The 9180-nt window shown below is 62.1% G+C and overlaps 1 pseudogene; it reads right to left on the bottom strand.

The window, feature by feature from the left end:
* Positions 1 to 804: 804 nt before the first annotated feature.
* LOC146870442 (18S ribosomal RNA) lies at positions 805 to 1488 on the bottom strand (annotated as a pseudogene; the record flags this gene model as incomplete).
* Positions 1489 to 9180: the final 7692 nt, after the last annotated feature.

Genomic DNA, 9180 nt, shown 5'->3' with positions numbered 1-9180 from the left:
GAGGGAGGGGGCTCCCAGAGCGACGGGAGCAGGCAGCCCCGCAGCCGCCGGTCCCTCCCAGGGTAACCCGGGAGGGACTACACGAGTCTTCAAACCCCTCAGCCCGGCCACACGGGACCGGGTCGGACCGGGTACCTGGCAACGAGGGAGGGTTGCTCCACCTGCACATCAGCCGTCCGTCGCCGGATCGGCCCCGAGCCGTGCCAGCAGAGGCTGGCGATCTGCCCACCACCACCCTCGCCTGGGTCGGAGGCACCGGAAGGGAAGAGCCAGGCGGCTCCCCATCCCGCACGCCTCCCACCGAGAGGAGCCGGGGTCCCCTCGCAGGCCCTCGGCCCCTGCTCTTCCAGGCCGCCCTGCCGCACGAGAAGGGCCGCTCCTTGGTCGCCCGAGACCCGGTCAGATCGGGCCGGGTCTCGGGACGCCTGGAGGGCCCAGCCGGCACCAGGGCCTTTTTTCAAGGGAGGGGTGGTGCCAGCCAAGGGATGCACTGCCATTCGGTTCCGTGCCGGGTGAGCTTGGGTTCCGTCTTGGAGAGTGACAAGGGATGGGGGCCGCCCCCCATCCCCTGGCCCTCCCCCCATCCCCTGGCCCTCGCGCGTCGGTCGGGCCTTCCCCGGGGGGAAGGGGCCCGCCAATGTCCCGGTCCGGCGCCCCATGCGGCCGCGGACCGCTCCGCCGGCCGGGGCGCGCCAGGGCAGGGCCGGGCCGGGCCCTGTGCCTACGGTGCGTGGTCGCAGGAGGCGGGCCGAGGGCTTCGGGCTGGCGCCGTCAGTCGCTCGGGCCGCTCCACCGTTAATGATCCTTCCGCAGGTTCACCTACGGAAACCTTGTTACGACTTTTACTTCCTCTAGATAGTCAAGTTTGATCGTCTTCTCGGCGCTCCGCCAGGGCCGTTGCCGACCCCGGCGGGGCCGATCCGAGGACCTCACTAAACCATCCAATCGGTAGTAGCGACGGGCGGTGTGTACAAAGGGCAGGGACTTAATCAACGCGACCCGCACTTACTGGGAATTCCTCGTTCATGGGAAATATTTGCAATCCCCAATCCCTATCACGAACGGGGTTCAGCGGGTTACCTGCACCTGTCGGCGAAGGGTAGACACACGCTGATCCGTTCAGTGTAGCGCGCGTGCAGCCCCGGACATCTAAGGGCATCACAGACCTGTTATTGCTCGATCTCGTGTGGCTGAACGCCACTTGTCCCTCTAAGAAGTTGGACGCCGACCGCTGGGGGTCGCGTAACTAGTTAGCATGGAGGAGTCTCGTTCGTTATCGGAATTAACCAGACAAATCGCTCCACCAACTAAGAACGGCCATGCACCACCACCCACAGAATCGAGAAAGAGCTATCAATCTGTCAATCCTTTCCGTGTCCGGGCCGGGTGAGGTTTCCCGTGTTGAGTCAAATTAAGCTGCAGGCTCCACTCCTGGTGGTGCCCTTCCGTCAATTCCTTTAAGTTTCAGCTTTGCAACCATACTCCCCCCGGAACCCAAAGACTTTGGTTTCCCGGAAGTCGGGCACCCTGCCACGCGGCAGTCCCCGGGACAGGACCGGGGCTGCATCCGGGCCCGTCCAGCTGCCGGCTGAGGACCGAGAGGGGTCCCAGAGTACCCTGTCCCTAGTAATCCGGAGGAAGGCTACATAGCGGTAGGGCTCCCGCCTGAACCATGGGCTCGGTGGGCTCTCTGCTTCCCGGGGGCTGGGGGACAGCGGCTGGGACTCGGGCACGGGGAGGACCGACGGAGCTCTCGGGCCCGGCCGCCCAGGGGTAGGACTGCCCGGGACCCGAGGAGCCCGTCCCTGGGCACTTTGGAACGCCGCGGGCCGGAGGAGTGAAGCCTGGGAGGATGTTGCCTGGGCGTAGCCCATCTGGTCCCCGGCAAAGAACCGCCAGCCCCGGAGGGGTCTTCCGGCATACCCTGCCCATACTAATCCGGAGGAAGGCTACCCCCCTTTCTTGTAACCCACGCGCTCCGAGTGACGGAGGGGACCCTAGGCCTGGACGCGCCCGGCCTCCTGGAGCCCTGGCTGGGATCCGGGAGGCGAATGGACCCTCATCGGAACTTCCAGGCCGGCCCGGCCATCTGGTCGCCCCATTGGAAAGCATTGCGCGCGACCAGATGGCCGAGGGGAGAGGTGCAACCAGATGGACGGGACTGAAAGGACTCAGATCTGTCCAACCCCGAGCCTTCGCGCTAGGGTTCCCGCCTCCCCACGCAGGGCTCCGTGGCTGCAGGGCTCCGGGGCTGCAGGGCTCCAGGGCTGCAGGGCTCTGGGCCTGCAGGGCTCCGGGGCTGCAGGGCTCCGGGGCTGCAGGGCTCCGGGCCTGCAGGGCTCCGGGGCTGCAGGGCTCCAGGGCTCCAGGGCTCCAGGGCTCCGGGCTGAAGGGCTCCAGGGCTGCAGGGCTTTAGGGCTGCAGGCCTCGGTGGACGCCCGGGGGACCCATGGAGCCCGTCCTGGTCACTTTGCCTCGCCGCGGGCTGGAGGAGGGAGCACCGGACGCCCCGGGGAAGTGTCGTCCGGGCTTGGCCCATCTGGTCCCCGCCTGAGAACCGCCATCCCCGGGAGGGGTGTCCCGGCATACCCTGCCCCTACTAATCCGGAGGAAGGCTACCCACTTTTCTTGTAACCCTCGCGCTCCGAGTGACGAGGGGACCCTAGGCGCGGACGCGCCCGGCCTCCTGGAGCCCTGGCTGGGATCCGCGAGGTGAATGGATCCTCATCGGGACTTCCAGGCTGGCCCGGCCATCTGGTCGCCCCATTGGAAAGCATTGCGCGCGACCAGATGGCCGAGGGGAGAGGTGCAACATCTGTCCAACCCCGAGCCTTCGCGCTAGGGTTCCCGCCTGCCCACGCAGGGCTCCGTGGCTGCAGGGCTCCGTGGCTGCAGGGCTCCGGGGCTGCAGGGCTCCAGGGCTGCAGGGCTCCGGGCCTGCAGGGCTCCGGGGCTGCAGGGCTCCGGGGCTGCAGGGCCCCGGGGCTGCAGGGCTCTGGGCCTGCAGGGCTCTGGGGCTGCAGGGCTCCGGGCCTGCAGGGCTCCGGGGCTGCAGGGCTCCGGGGCTGTAGGGCTCCGGGCCTGCAGGGCTCCGGGGCTCCAGGGCTCCGGGCTGAAGGGCTTTGGGGCTGCAGGCCTCGGTGGCTGCAGGGCTCCGGGGCTGCAGGCCTCGGTGGCTGCAGGGCTCCGGGGCTGCAGGGCTCCGGGCCTGCAGGGCTCCGTGGCTGCAGGGCTCCGGGGCTGCAGGGCTCCAGGGCTGCAGGGCTCCAGGGCTGCAGGGCTCCAGGGCTCCAGGGCTCTGGGCCTGCGCGGCTCCGGGCCTGCAGGGCTCCGGGGTTACAGGGCTCTGGGCCTGCAGGGCTCCGGGCCTGCAGGGCTCCAGGGCTGCAGGGCTCCGGGCCTGCAGGGCTCTGGGCCTGCAGGGCTCCAGGGCTCCAGGGCTCCGGGCTGAAGCGCTCCAGGGCTGCAGGGCTTTAGGGCTGCAGGCCTCGGTGGCTGCAGGGCTCCGGGGCTGCAGGTCTCCGGGCCTGCAGGGCTCCGGGGCTGCAGGGCTCCGGGCCTGCAGGGCTCCGGGGCTGCAGGGCTCCGGGGCTGCAGGGCTCCGGGCCTGCAGGGCTCCAGGGCTCTGGGCTGAAGGGCTCCAGGGCTGCAGGGCTTTGGGGCTGCAGGCCTCGGTGGACGCCCGGGGGACCCATGTAGCCCGTCCTGGGCACTTTGCCTCGCCGCGGGCTGGAGGAGGGAGCACCGGACGCCCCGGGGAAGTGTCGTCCGGGCTTGGCCCATCTGGTCCCCGCCTGAGAACCGCCATCCCCGGGAGGGGTGTCCCGGCATACCCTGCCCCTACTAATCCAGAGGAAGGCTACCCACTTTTCTTGTAACCCTCGCGCTCCAAGTGACGGAGGGGACCCTAGGCGCGGACGCGCCTGGCCTCCTGGAGCCCTGGCTGGGATCCGCGAGGCGAATGGACCCTCATCGGGACTTCCAGGCTGGCCCGGCCATCTGGTCGCCCCATTGGAAAGCATTGCGCGCGACCAGATGGCCGAGGGGAGAGGTGCAACATCTGTCCAACCCCGAGCCTTCGCGCTAGGGTTCCCGCCTGCCCACGCAGGGCTCCGTGGCTGCAGGGCTCCGTGGCTGCAGGGCCCCGTGGCTGCAGGGCTCCGGGGCTGCAGGGCTCCAGGGCTGCAGGGCTCCGGGCCTGCAGGGCTCCGGGGCTGCAGGGCTCCGGGGCTGCAGGGCTCCGGGGCTGCAGGGCTCTGGGCCTGCAGGGCTCCGGGGCTGCAGTGATCCGGGCCTGCAGGGCTCCGGGGCTTCAGGGCTTCGGGCCTGCAGGGCTCCAGGGCTTCAGGGCTCCGGGCCTGCAGGGCTCCAGGGCTGCAGGGCTTTGGGGCTGCAGGCCTCGGTGGCTGCAGGGCTCCGGGCCTGCAGGGCTCCGGGGCTGCAGGGCTCCGGGCCTGCAGGGCTCTGGGGCTGCAGGGCTCCGGGGCTGCAGGGCTCCGGGGCTGAAGGGCTCCGGGCCTGCAGGGCTCCGGGCCTGCAGGGCTCCAGGGCTCATGGCTGAAGGGCTCCAGGGCTGCAGGGCTTTGGGGCTGCAGGCCTCGGTGGACGCCCGGGGGACCCATGGAGCCCGTCCTGGGCACTTTGCCTCGCCGCGGGCTGGAGGAGGGAGCACCGGACGCCCCGGGGAAGTGTCGTCCGGGCATGGCCCATCTGGTCCCCGCCTGAGAACCGCCATCCCCGGGAGGGGTGTCCCGGCATACCCTGCCCCTACTAATCCAGAGGAAGGCTACCCACTTTTCTTGTAACCCTCGCGCTCCGAGTGACGGAGGGGACCCTAGGCGCGGACGCGCATGGCCTCCTGGAGCCCTGGCTGGGATCCGCGAGGCGAATGGACCCTCATCGGGACTTCCAGGCTGGCCCGGCCATCTGGTCGCCCCATTGGAAAGCATTGCGCGCGACCAGATGGCCGAGGGGAGAGGTGCAACATCTGTCCAACCCCGAGTCTTCGCGCTAGGGTTCCCGCCTGCCCACGCAGGGCTCAGTGGCTGCAGGGCTCCGTGGCTGCAGGGCTCCAGGGCTGCAGGGCTCCAGGGCTGCAGGGCTCTGGGCCTGCAGGGCTCCGGGGCTGCAGGGCTCCAGGGCTGCAGGGCTCCGGGGCTGCAGGGCTCCGGGGCTGCAGGGCTCCAGGGCTGCAGGGCTCCGGGCCTGCAGGGCTCCGGGGCTGCACGGCTCTGGGCCTGCAGGGCTCCAGTGCTCCAGGGCTCCGGGCTGAAGGGCTCCACCACTGCGCTACCCTAAACCCTAAAACACTACCCCAGCACGACCCCCTACACTACCCAAACACAACTGCACCACCCTAAACCCTAAATCATCCCCTAGCATGACTCCCTACACTACCCAAACACCACTGCACTACCCTAAACCCTAAAACACTACCCCCTACACTACACAGACACCACTGCACTATCCTAAACCCTAAAACACTACCCTCAGCACGACCCCCTACACTACACAAAAACCACTGTGTTACCCTAAACCCTAAAACACTACCACAGCACGAACCCCCAAACACTACCCAAATACCACTGCACTACCCTAAATCCTAAATCTACCCTCAGCATGACCCCCTACACTACCCAAACACCACTGCGCTACCCTAAACCCTAAAACACTACCAAGCACAACCCCCTACACTACCCAAACACCAATGCACTACCCTAAACCCCAAATTTACACCAGCACGACACCCTACACTACCCAAACACCACTGTGCTACCCCAAACCCCAAAACACCACCCCCAGCAAGACCCCCTACACTACCCAAACCACTGTGCTACCCAACACCCTAAAACACCACCCCCAGCACGCCCTGCTACACTACCCAAACACCACTGCGCTACCCTAAACCCTAAAACACTACCCCAGCACGACCCACTACATTACCCACATACCGCTGCGCTACCCTAAACCCTAAAACACTACCCCAGCACGACCCCCTACACTACCCAAACACCACTGTACTACCCTAAACAATTAATCTACCCCCAGCACGACCCCCTACACTACCCAAACACCACTGACCTTCCCTAAAGCTACCCCCAGCACGACCCCCTACACTGCCCAAGCACCACTGTGCTACCCTAAACCCTAAAACACTACCCCAGCACGACCCCCAACACTACCCAAACACCACTGCGCTACCCTAAACCTTAAAACACTACCCCAGCACACACCCCTACACTACCCAAACACCAATGAACTACCCTAAAACACAACCACCAGCACAACACCCTACACTACACAAATACCACTGCACTACCCTAAACTTTAAAACACTATCCCCAGCACGTCCCCCTACACTACCAAAACTCCACTGTGCTACCCTAAACCCTAAAACACAACCCCACCACGCCACCCTACACTACCCAAACATCAATGCGGTACCCTAAACCCTAAAACACTACCCCAGCAAGACCCCCTACACTACGCAAACATCACTGTGGTACCATAAACCCTAAAACACTAACCCCAGCACGACGCCCTACACTACGCCGACATCACTGCGGTACCCTAAACCCTAAAACACTACCCCCAGCACGACCCCCTACACTACCCAAACACCACTGCGCTACCCTAAATCACTACCCCAGCATGACCCCCTATACAACCCAAACACCACTGCACTACCCTAAACCCTAAAACACTACCCCAGCATGACCCCCTACACTACCCAAACACCACTGCACTACCCTAAACCCTAAATTTACCCCAGCACGACACCCTACACTGCCCAAACAGCACTGCACTACCATAAACCCTAAAACACTACCCCCAGCACGACCCCGTACACTACCCAAACACCACTGCGCTATCCTAAACCCTATAACACTACCCCAGCACAACCCCCTACACTACCCAAACACCAATGCACTACCATAAACCCTCAAACAATACCACCAGCACGACACCCTACACTACCCAAACACCACTGCGCTACCCTAAACCCTGAAACACTACCCCAGCACAACCCCCTACACTACCCAGACACCAATGCACTACCCTAAACCCTAAAACACTACCACCACCATGACACCCTACACTACCCAAACACCACTGCGCTACCCAAAACCCTAAAACACTACCCCAGCACGACCCCCTACACTACACAAATACCACTGCACTACCCTAAACTGTAAAACACTATCCCCAGCACGTCCTCCTACACTACCAAAACACCACTGCGCTACCCTAAACCCTAAAACACAACCCCACCACGACACCCTACACTACCCAAACATCAATGCGGTACCCTAATCCCTAAAACACTACCCCCAACACTACACAAATACCACTGCACTACCCTAAACTGTAAAACAGGAACTCCAGCACGACCCCCTACACTATCCAAACACCACTGACCTACCCTAAATCTACCCCCAGCACAACCCCCTACACTACCCAAACACCACTGCACTACCCTAAGCCCTAAAAAACTACCCCCGGCACGACACCCTATACTAACCAAACACAAGTGGGCTACCCTATACCCTAAAACACTGCCCCCAGCATTACCCCCTACACAACCCAAACACCACCGCAGTACCCTGAACTCTAAAACATTATCCCCAGCACGACCCCCTACACTACCCAAACAACACTGCGCTACCCTAAACCCTAAAACACTCCCCCACCACGACACCCTACACTACCCAAACATTACTGCGTTACCATAAACCCTAAAACACTACCCCCAACACGACCCCCTACACTACGCAAACATCACTGCGGTACCCTAAAACACTACCCCCAGCACGACCCCCTACACTACCCAAACACCACTGCGCTACCCTAAACCCTAAAACACTACCCCAGCAAGACCCCCTACACTACCCAAACACAACTGCACCACCCTAAACCCTAAATCATCCCCTAGCATGACTCCCTACACTACCCAAACACCACTGCACTACCCTAAACCCTAAAACACTACCCCCTACACTACACAGACACCACTGCACTATCCTAAACCCTAAAACACTACCCTCAGCACGACCCCCTACACTACACAAAAACCACTGTGTTACCCTAAACCCTAAAACACTACCACAGCACGAACCCCCAAACACTACCCAAATACCACTGCACTACCCTAAACCCTAAATCTACCCCCAGCATGACTCCCTACACTACCCAAACACCACTGCGCTACCCTAAACCCTAAAACACTACCAAGCACAACCCCCTACACTACCCAACACCAATGCACTACCCTAAACCCTAAATTTACACCAGAACGACACCCTACACTACCCAAACACCACTGTGCTACCCCAAACCCCAAAACACCACCCCCAGCAAGACCCCCTACACTACTCAAACCACTGCGCTACCCAACACCCTAAAACACCACCCCCAGCACGCCCCGCTACACTACCCAAACATCACTGCGCTACCCTAAACCCTAAAACACTACCCCAGAACGACCCCCTACATTACCCAAACACCACTGCGCTACCCTTAACCCTAAAACACTACCCCAGCACGACCCCCTACACTACCCAAACACCACTGCACTACCCTAAACAATAAATCTACCCCCTACACTACCCAAACACCACTGCACTACCCTAAACCCTAAAACAGGACCCCCTATACTACACAAACACCACTGCACTACCCAAAACCCTAAAACACTATCCCAGCATGACCCACCTACACTACACAAATACCACTGCACTACCCTAAACTGTAAAACACTACCCCCAGCACGACCCCCTACACTACCCAAACACCACTACACTACCATAAACCCTAAAAAACTACCCCCGGCACGACACCCTATACCACCCAAACTCAAGTGGGCTACCCTAAACTCTAAAACTCTACCCCCAGCATAACCCCCTACACTACCCAAAAACCAATGCGCTATTCTAAACCCTAAAACACTACCACCAGCACAACACCCTACACTACCCAAACACCAGTACGCTTCCCAAAACACCACCCCCAGCACGACACCCTACATTACCCAAACACCACTGTGCTACCCAAAACCTTAAAACACCACCCCCAGCACGCCCCCCTACACTACCCAAACACCATTGTGCTAGCCTAAACCCTAAAACACTACTCCCAGCACGACCCCCTACATTACCCAAACACCACTGCGCTACCCTAAAC

This window comes from Triturus cristatus, chromosome 1_1 (assembly GCF_964204655.1).
Source record: "Triturus cristatus chromosome 1_1, aTriCri1.1, whole genome shotgun sequence".
In the NCBI taxonomy this organism is placed as follows: Eukaryota; Metazoa; Chordata; class Amphibia; order Caudata; family Salamandridae; genus Triturus; species Triturus cristatus.
The sequence above is the reverse complement of the archived record's forward strand: the minus strand, read 5'-3'. Positions and strand labels throughout refer to the sequence as shown.